We start from the raw sequence: 8744 nt of genomic DNA on the forward strand, positions 1-8744 counted from the left end.
TCAGCCAGGTGTTGCCCCTGCTGACTAAGGGGCCACCCATGAGCCCCCTCGCATCAGTGGCCACGTGAGTGAACCCGGGTACTAGGGCCTCCCTCCACCACCTGGTCATAGCACCAACGTCCTCACGGTCCAGGGGAGATGAGGAGGCTTCATGTAGCATTGTAAGAACTAGAGTTCAAGTTCAATTCCCACTTCTGCTGCGTGTCGTATGTGACCCTGAACGACGTGCCTCATTCATCTCTTTGAGCGTCAGTTTTCGGGTTTATAAAACAGAAAGTAATGATACTGGCTACTTGCATTAAAGTGTAGTATAAATATTGGATGGCAACCAAAGCGAAGGAGGGGTGGGGGGTTACACACTTTAAGGAGGCAGTGCCCGTGTGCGCAGAGAAGCCTGAAGGCACCCCTCCACTCACTCGCAGCACGGGGCTCAGCAAGACGGCCTTGAACGTGAGCTGAATGCGCGGTCCAGCTGGACTGCTGACCAGGGAAACGGCCACGGTAAGCAATGGGATTCCCATTGATTTGGGCTCTGCGTGCCTCGTGCACCAGGACACGTGAACTGCGTGGCCTCCCAATTCAAGATCCGAGGTGCCTTTTCCAGGCCGAACGCCTGTCTGCGTTTTCCCAAAAGTGCACCGTCACCTGAGCCGTCCTTCACGTGCCGTCTGGAAATGCGGCCCCCGGGGAGGGGTCCCGAGGCTGAGTAATGCTCGCAGATCGAGAGTTTGTTTTTAAACAGAGGCAGTGAAGACTAATGCTCCTGTTGCTGACTGCTGAGGGAATTGGGAAGGCCGGCGGCCGTTACTCAGACTGGAATCCGGCCCGGGTTGATGAGATCCTATTTATTGGCCAAAAGACCCACCTCCCTCGCATCTCTCAGGCTGCGAGGGGAAGCCGACGCCCAGAGCGGGTCATCTTTCGTGCAGAAGGTTTAAGACCCACAGACGGAGCTCACTGGGGAGCGGCTGTTGGCATTTACATAGAAACTTTCCGTGAGATGCGCCCCAGCGTCGGACGAGCACCGCGGGCAGGTGAACGGACAGGCGCGAAGTGCCGCTCACAGGCCCGTCCCCACATGCCTGACGGGCTCCTCCCTGAGCCCGCGCTGCCCTCTGGCATGAGGGTGGAACATCAAGCAGTTTCCTACCCCGCCCTCCCTTAAAACAAGTGCGAAAGCACATCCCAGTGGTCGACGTCCGTGGACTCTCTGGGAAGGGCTAGTTCCTCTAAGGTGCGCGGCAGGGAGCTACGCAAATGAGCCCACACTGTCCGCTGAGGTTGCTAAGTGGACACCATTGGGGTCTGGCCCATTGGTATGAGACACGCCATGGGGCCATGGTGCAGAACCCATCCTGTTCAGCTCCGGTCCGGTGGGATGAAGGGAGAGGGGCCCGTCACGCTGACACCTGTGACTCTGAACATCCTTGTATGAGAGGAGGATTAAGGTCACTTGGAAAGGCCGCCTTTGCTTTACGCTGCCTGTCTGGACCCCAGGCAGGACCGAGTCCACAGACAGGACCAAGTCCATGGGACTGGGGTCCAAGCGGAGAAACACGTACAGAGTGGATTTCCAGAGCCCTAGGGGCCATGTATCAGGAGGGGAGGAGGGGACCATCTGGTTTGACAAGTTCCCGGTGCTGCAAGGCATGGGGGACATCGCCAGGAGTTGGCCAGACCACGGCGAGGCTTTGTGCAGCACCTACGCCTGGAGAGCAAAGAGAAGAGAATCCCAACGCCCTCCGTCTGGTCCACCAGCTGCGAACACCCGCTCCCCAGGAGAAGGACCGTGCTCCCGGGCGCACTGGTGTTATTCCTTCTCCTCACTCGCACACGCAGCCCACGGCTGCAAGCATGCGTCAGGCGCCCCGGCCGCTACCGTGTTGTATTTCTCCAGTGTCGCTCCTATGGACAGCTTTGTGGCAGGACATCATCTCATTTTCCTGGAGGTCCCGAGGGGCAGCCACCAGATTTCGTGCACCGAATGTCAGCGACATTAAACTAACACATTCACATCATTGAAAAACCCTATTTACACACAGTAAACACGGGGCTAGGTGCCTCCAAGGAAATAATATAGTATTGATTAAAACAATGGCCCGCTGATGCCTTCTCTAAGGCTGCACTGCAGGCAGCTTCCTCAGCGGGCAGCTCACAGGCAGCCCCCCTACCTGGCCGCCTCAGGCTGTCAATCTCCAATGTGAGAAGAGGCGGGGCGAGAAGGTGGGACTTCCCTCCGGGGAGCCCTCCTGCGAGCCAGGCACTGTGCTGAGTGCTTCATCTCATTCATCCCCAAGGCAGCTCCTTGAAGTGGATGGGGTTCTTATGTCCATTTACAAACAAGGAAGCGGCTCAGAGAGAAGTTCAATGTCCGTCTGGGGTTGTCCGGTTACTCAGCGGTGGAGCTGGGATTGGAAGCGGGGACTGTCCGGCCGAGGGGCACATGCTCATTGTGCACAACTGCTTGTGTGTTTGTTTGGAAGGTAAGAATGAAGCCCCCAGGGGTTAGGCATGTCCTAGGCGCTGGGACTCTGCCCAGGACCGTTATCACTGATGGGCTGGGGGGGTGGGGGGCAGATCCTGAGCAGCTTGGCCTTGGCCATGACCCGGCTCTCCTGGGCTGGGAAGAAGGCCTGCAGTTGGGTAAAGCTGGAGGTTTCCGAGTCTCAGAACTGGAAAAACCTCGTTGTTGAAAGATAACTTATTGCCTTAGATCTGCTGGCAAGCCTAGAGCGGCGCATGTTCTCCCCGTGACCACACGACTCCCTGGGCTCCGGAAGCGTCCACAGCCAGCTGAGGCCAGCAGGAGGGTCTGTGACCACAGACCGAGTGTCCGATGGAGGAGGCGCTGGGCGTGCACAGTGGGTGGAGGGCAGGTCAGCAGGCTGACCGGTCAGGGGAGTTTTCCGTGACGATCACTAGCTGATGTGGGGCCGGGGGAGATGGAGCAAGGTATCAGGATCCCCCTGTCTGTCATGAGTGGCTCTTCTCTGCTCCATCATTCACCGACTGTGTAGCTTTAGGCAAGTCACACAGGCTGCCTGAGCTTCGTATCAAAACCAGGAAGAGCTCTACTTCTGTGACTGCGTGGGAAAATGGGTGTGAGTGCAGGAAGTGCTGGCCTGCTGGACGGTCAGCCCTCAGTAGAATCCGACCCCAGCGAGGAGGGGAGACCTGGGACCTGCCCCTTCCGTCGGGGGCGTTAGGACGGTGAACACCCCCAGAGACTTCGGGGAGACCCGGAGCAGAGACATCCACCTGCTTCTCAGCTGTCCCTGCCCAGCACCTGGGTTTGGAGGCCAATGGCAGCCTTTGCAGCTGCTGACATCCTTGCTTCCCGGTCCCTTTCTGCTGCTGTCTCAGAGGATTTCTGCTAAACCCTGCCTCCGTGTCTGGATTATGGCTTCCGGCGGCATCAGGGGAGTGGGTGTCGACACCGACTCTCATAAGACACGGGAGGCAGAACACAAACCCGGGCTCAGTGCGGCTGGCCAAGCCACCTCGGGCTGCTGGCAAAACATGGCCGCCTAGCCCCGGAGCGGGCAGTCTGTGAGAGGGACCCTGGTCTGAGCTGAGCAGGGGGGTCACTTGAGAGGCCCCCTAGTCGATGGAATGATGAGAAGCTTGAAGCCCAGAGAGCTTCGAGGATGTGCTGCAGATCACCCAGAAGGCCCCAGGGGCCAGATGAAGGAGGGGCCAGGCTTTGCCACCAGCCCCATGGCCGCTGACTGTGTGACCTCGGCAGGTTGTTTAACCCCCAAGAGTGTCTGTAAAATGGGACTGTGAGTAGGTACCTTATGTGACTAGGGAGCCGGGAGGTGTCGGTGAGTGTCAATCCCCTGTGTTTGGAGCTAACTACCCTCCCACAAAGGAAATCCCAAGCAGCTCTCGGTGGGAATCACGGGGGCTACCTGAGGTCATGTTCAGAGAGCCCTCCAGTGTGGGAGACGATTCCTAGCCACGTGAGCATCAGTGCAGCCCCTCCCCAGGGCCCGCACACCGAGCAGCATCCCCACGCACCCCGCACACTCACACCTGCGGACGCTCACTGCTCACGGCGTATGCACCCCACAGGGGCCGCACACTCCATCTTCCCAGATGCGCACACGCTGCCGGTTTTATTAGACACCTGTGGTCACGCCACGTGGAAGTCCAGACCAAGACCCGGGCCATCCTCTTTCCTTCCCCAGACACGTGAGACGAGGATTCCTCCGTGAATTCCCATTCTGCCCATCTCCTGTCTCGGGAGACGCTGAGGAAGGACCGTGTATGAAGACAGGCCCCAGACGTGCAGGAACGCCAGAGGGCAGTTTCTGGGCTGCAAGTGTCCCAGGCCCCCAACTCCCCAGGGCTGTTTCTCTTGGAGAAGAGAAGCCTTTTGGGGAGTTGCATGGAATTGGGGTCGGTCTTGTTCCGTGTGGAGCAGATTCAGGACCAATGAGTCAAAGTTGCATCTGAGACTGGACTCAGGGTGCATCTCTGCAAAAGGAGGGCAAGTGGCGATAGAAGGGGTACAGACAGGCTCTCAGACCTGAGCCCTCACCTTGGCCCCAAGACTTGGAAGAGACCTGAGGTGCCAAATGAATTGGCCCTTCTGCCAGACATAAGGGTAGATAGCCCCAGCCCCACTCACCCCGTGGAAGTGTTTATGGAGTGCCCGCTATGCCAGGCTCCGTGCGAGGCAGTAGAGATTGGAAGATCAACATAGATGGTCCCCACCTCACAGTCTACAGGGTGGAACCAAAGATAATAAACCATCGTTGTATCCATAGGATGTCTCATGGCAAAGGTGGGTGCAAGGCGTAGGGGAGTCCATAAGAGAGGTGCCCCGTGCATGGATGGGTACAAGGCGTTTCTGAGGAGGGTCCCGAACAGATCAGATGAGATGTCTGAGAGGATGCAGGAGTGCCTGGTAGAGGAAGCAGCGCAGTCCGGGGCACAGAGCTGGCTCAGCAGGGCACATGCTCAGAACGATGCAACAGGACTGGCCTTGGGGTCAGGAAAGAAGCCTGGGAGGTAGGCAGGCGGGCGGGGGATCATCCCTGCCACTCAGGGGGCTGCCTGAACGGGAAGACGCAGCTCTGCACCCGCCTTCCCCCCCGGTGACGCTGGGCAGGTCACTTCCCTGCTCTGCACGCCAGTCTCTTCCTCTGTCCGAGGTTGAATGGGGTGATTTCTAAGTTCCCTTCCGCTCCTGACATTCTCTGACATTTCTGATTAATGCACAAAATCCAATATGTACACAAGACCAGAGGTGTAAGAAAATACACACAGACGTGTGGGTTAATCTAGTGCACACAGTGTAAGAACTGGCAATTCTTTAATAACCTGTGGAGTCACCCCCAGGGGGCCCGTCCTGGCTCCCAGAACCGTGGGTCCTCCTCAGCAGAAGGGAAGCCGCGCCCTGTGTGAGCTCAGTGCCCCCCGTGATGCTTCCAGAGAGGAGCAGACCGGAGGGCCTTCGTGCTGTCCCTGGGGCTGGAGCTGGAATGGCATCTCGTCCCATGGAGCTGCCGACACTCAAAAAAATTGATGTGGTCACAAGACGTGAGAACCTTCCCCGGGTCCTCAGTTCCCTGCAGTCGGCTTCCTTTCTAAACCACAGACATCAAGGAGAGGGGGGCCCTCGGATCCAACAAACCCCAACGCTAGAGGGGTCTTAGTGATCCTTTTGGTGAAAACTCACAGTTTAGGGAACTCGGGGAAGGGAGGAATCGGCCCCTTGGAGAATAATGAAGAGCACAGTCTCTCCCTAGAAAAAGGCATGCATACTCGGGTTTGTGTGCACATTTATAAGAGTGTAAGAAGCCCTGGTTGAGGACCTCAGACAGCAGGTTACGTCGCCGGCCCTCGTTCAAACTCGCTATTTTACAAATGAGTATACCGAGGCCCAGAAAGAGTAGGTGATTCGCCCAAAGTCACCCAGATCATTAGAGCAAAGCCGAGTGGCCGGGAAATCAGGCCACCATCGGCCCTAAGCGGGACCCGGGGTCGCTGGTACCTGACCAGGAACTTGGCCCCTGGCAGATGCCATGGCTCACCTCTGGCAGGGAGCGCTCAGAAGTGGGGACAGCAGGTCCCTGCAGCCAGGGGCTCTGCCATGGGAACTGGCTGGTCCCAGAGCCTTTGGCCTCTGCTGTCTCTCTGTCCACGGCTGCCCACCATCCCTGTGGCATCTCAGGAAGAGGGACCTGGGTGATGGCTCCCAAGCGGCCCCCTCCGGGCAGCCTGCAGGCTCCCCTGGTCTCACACACAGAATGCTCTTCGGGAAAATTGCAGGAACGGTTTCCTCCCTGGGACTCTGAGAGCCGCCCGCATCCTCACCCCGCAGTGCGAGCAGGAGGTTTGGGTCTGTGAGGGGTGAATCTCCATCCCTGGGCAAGCGTGCGCACAAGGTTGGGGTGTGTGTGTCCAGGATTGAGTAGAACTCGGGGGGTGCAGCCAGACAGGCTCAGATACAAATCCTGGCTCCGCCACTTCATGGGTGAGCTGCATTGGGCCAGGACTGCACCTTTCCAAGCCTCCATGTCCTCATCTGTCCCCCCAGGACCCCCTCTCCCTGGGACCGGCGGGAGAATTAAATGAGATCGTTTATATACGACACACTGAACACCGAGGTGGCCATACATTTTAGCTGTTGGTGTCGCACTGCCCAGCGGGTCCCCAGGGCTATAGATCCTCCCCTTTAGAATCTCATCCCCAGCTACCTGCTGATACCCCGGTGACAATGTGTAGAAGAACCCCCCTTCCCGCTCCATCCCAAGTATTTGCAGAGCGCAGCAGGAGGCCTCCGAGAAGCGCTGGGAAGGACTAGCTGCCCAGACGAGGTTGTGGGTTTGCCCCTCTGGGGGTTTGAAAGGCAGGTCAGAGCCTGACCTTTCCAAAAAGCAGTCCCGCCAGGAGGCCCTGCCGTGAACCCCAGGAGCTGTCATGGCCACCCACCGGGGCGCTTCTCTGGCGGGACCTCGCCAGCTGCTGCTCAGTGGTCAGCAAAACAGGATGAGGCCTGGAGGGATGTGACCCTCAGTCCCATTGGTGAAAGGCCTCAAAGGTTAGAGCTCAGTCGGCGGTAAACCAGCTCTGGGGAGGGGGAGCCGTGGGGGAGGCGGCCTCCCTGTCTTAGAAGGGGCCTCCTCCCTGTATCTTCCACCTGAGACCCTTCTCAAATGAACAAGAGGTAGAAATCCTCCTGCAGTTCAGGCCGGGCCACCAGCCTCCTTCGCGTCGCTGTGACATCCTCTGTGGGCTGGCCAGAGCCTGAGCCAAGGTCTCTGATGGTTCTTATGGGGAAACAGGTCACAGAGCACAGAGACCCCCATCTTCCACGTGCACTGAGGCCCTGTGAGCGCCACGCACCAGAACAGAGGACTGTAAACAGCCCACACACAACCCGCCAAGCGGGTTGGTCAGGTGGGGAGGCCAGAGGAGAAAGACCATTTTCTCTTCAGGGGAGATCTGTCTAAGGCGTCAGCTGGACTCGAATTCCTTCCCACTCTCCCACCACAATGCGCGAAGATGGGCCTCTCTCCCTCTCCTTCCACCCAGCCATCCCGTGTCCGTCCTCTGCTCCGGCGGGGCTGCCTGGTTGGATGGCCCCCAGTGCAGTCACCTCTCCGGGGCTCCCCTATGGATGTACGGTTCCGAGCGTGCCTGTTAGCAATCAGCCCCCCGTGGGGCCAGCCTCCTGTGAGTAAACTTTCATATCCTCACTAAGTGATGGCCGCTGGTACAGAATGACTCCCCCGGACCTGTTGGAGGTTGATTCCTTAATCAAAGCTTCTGGCTCTCCTCCGCGCTCTCTCCCCGAAAGGTTATCATTCAAGAGAAGAAAGGCGCTTTGATTTCCGATGCTGGGCTTGCCAGCTTGGATCTGGGGCTCCTGGGAGGTGGTCATGGGGAGGCAGGGGGACTTACCCTGAGCTTGTGTTCAGATCCCAGCCCTGCCATGCTCAGCTGAGCAAGGCAAGTCATGAGGCCTCTCCCCTCCCCTATGCCCACGTCCACACCCTCTCAGGTGTTGTGAGATTCAGAGAGATCTTGTATTTGTCTGTGCTTCTAAGGCTGCAGGGGTGTCAGCTGCTGCTACACCCATGTTCTCTGACCATGTTCCGGCCCCTCAGCACGAGGCCCCCTGTCCAGCAGGGGCTTCCATAGCGCTTTCTGGAACCAATGGACCCTCCTTCCATAAGGCATCTTGGGCAAGAACACGGGGTAGACCCAGCCCGCGCCATGACCCTCCCCTCTCTTAGAGGCGTCCCTGACCACAGCTCCCTGCTGTCCTCGCCTCCCCGCTCCTGTCCCGCACACCAAGTGGGAGAGACACATCTGCACATCCTTGTTTTTTGAAGGCGAAAGAAGCAATGGCTAATAATCCACATCTTCACGTGTGAAAATTAAATCCCCAGATCAACCTAATTTATAGCCTCTTCTTGGGCGTCTCCCTCCCTGAATATCTGGAGAACTACAGGGGTGGGGTGGGCGCAGGGCGGTGGGGGCTTGGCAGGCCTCCTATCCCCTCAGTCTTAGTTTTGGGGACGATGTTGACCCTCCTAGAGAAGAGAAAAGAGATGGCCTCTTTCTGCCTGGCCTACCAGCGGGGCCTCTGTGAGAGCCGGGCACACAGCTGTTGAACATCTGGCCCCATTCAAACATTAATCACCAATTCCCAACGACCTCTCAGAAAAGTCTAAAAGCCTTCCAGGCGAATGGCCTTCCACAGCCCCTGCTCCTCACGGGATAAGTAG

This window comes from Myotis lucifugus, unplaced genomic scaffold (genome assembly GCF_000147115.1).
Source record: "Myotis lucifugus unplaced genomic scaffold, Myoluc2.0 scaffold_822, whole genome shotgun sequence".
Taxonomy (NCBI): Eukaryota; Metazoa; Chordata; class Mammalia; order Chiroptera; family Vespertilionidae; genus Myotis; species Myotis lucifugus.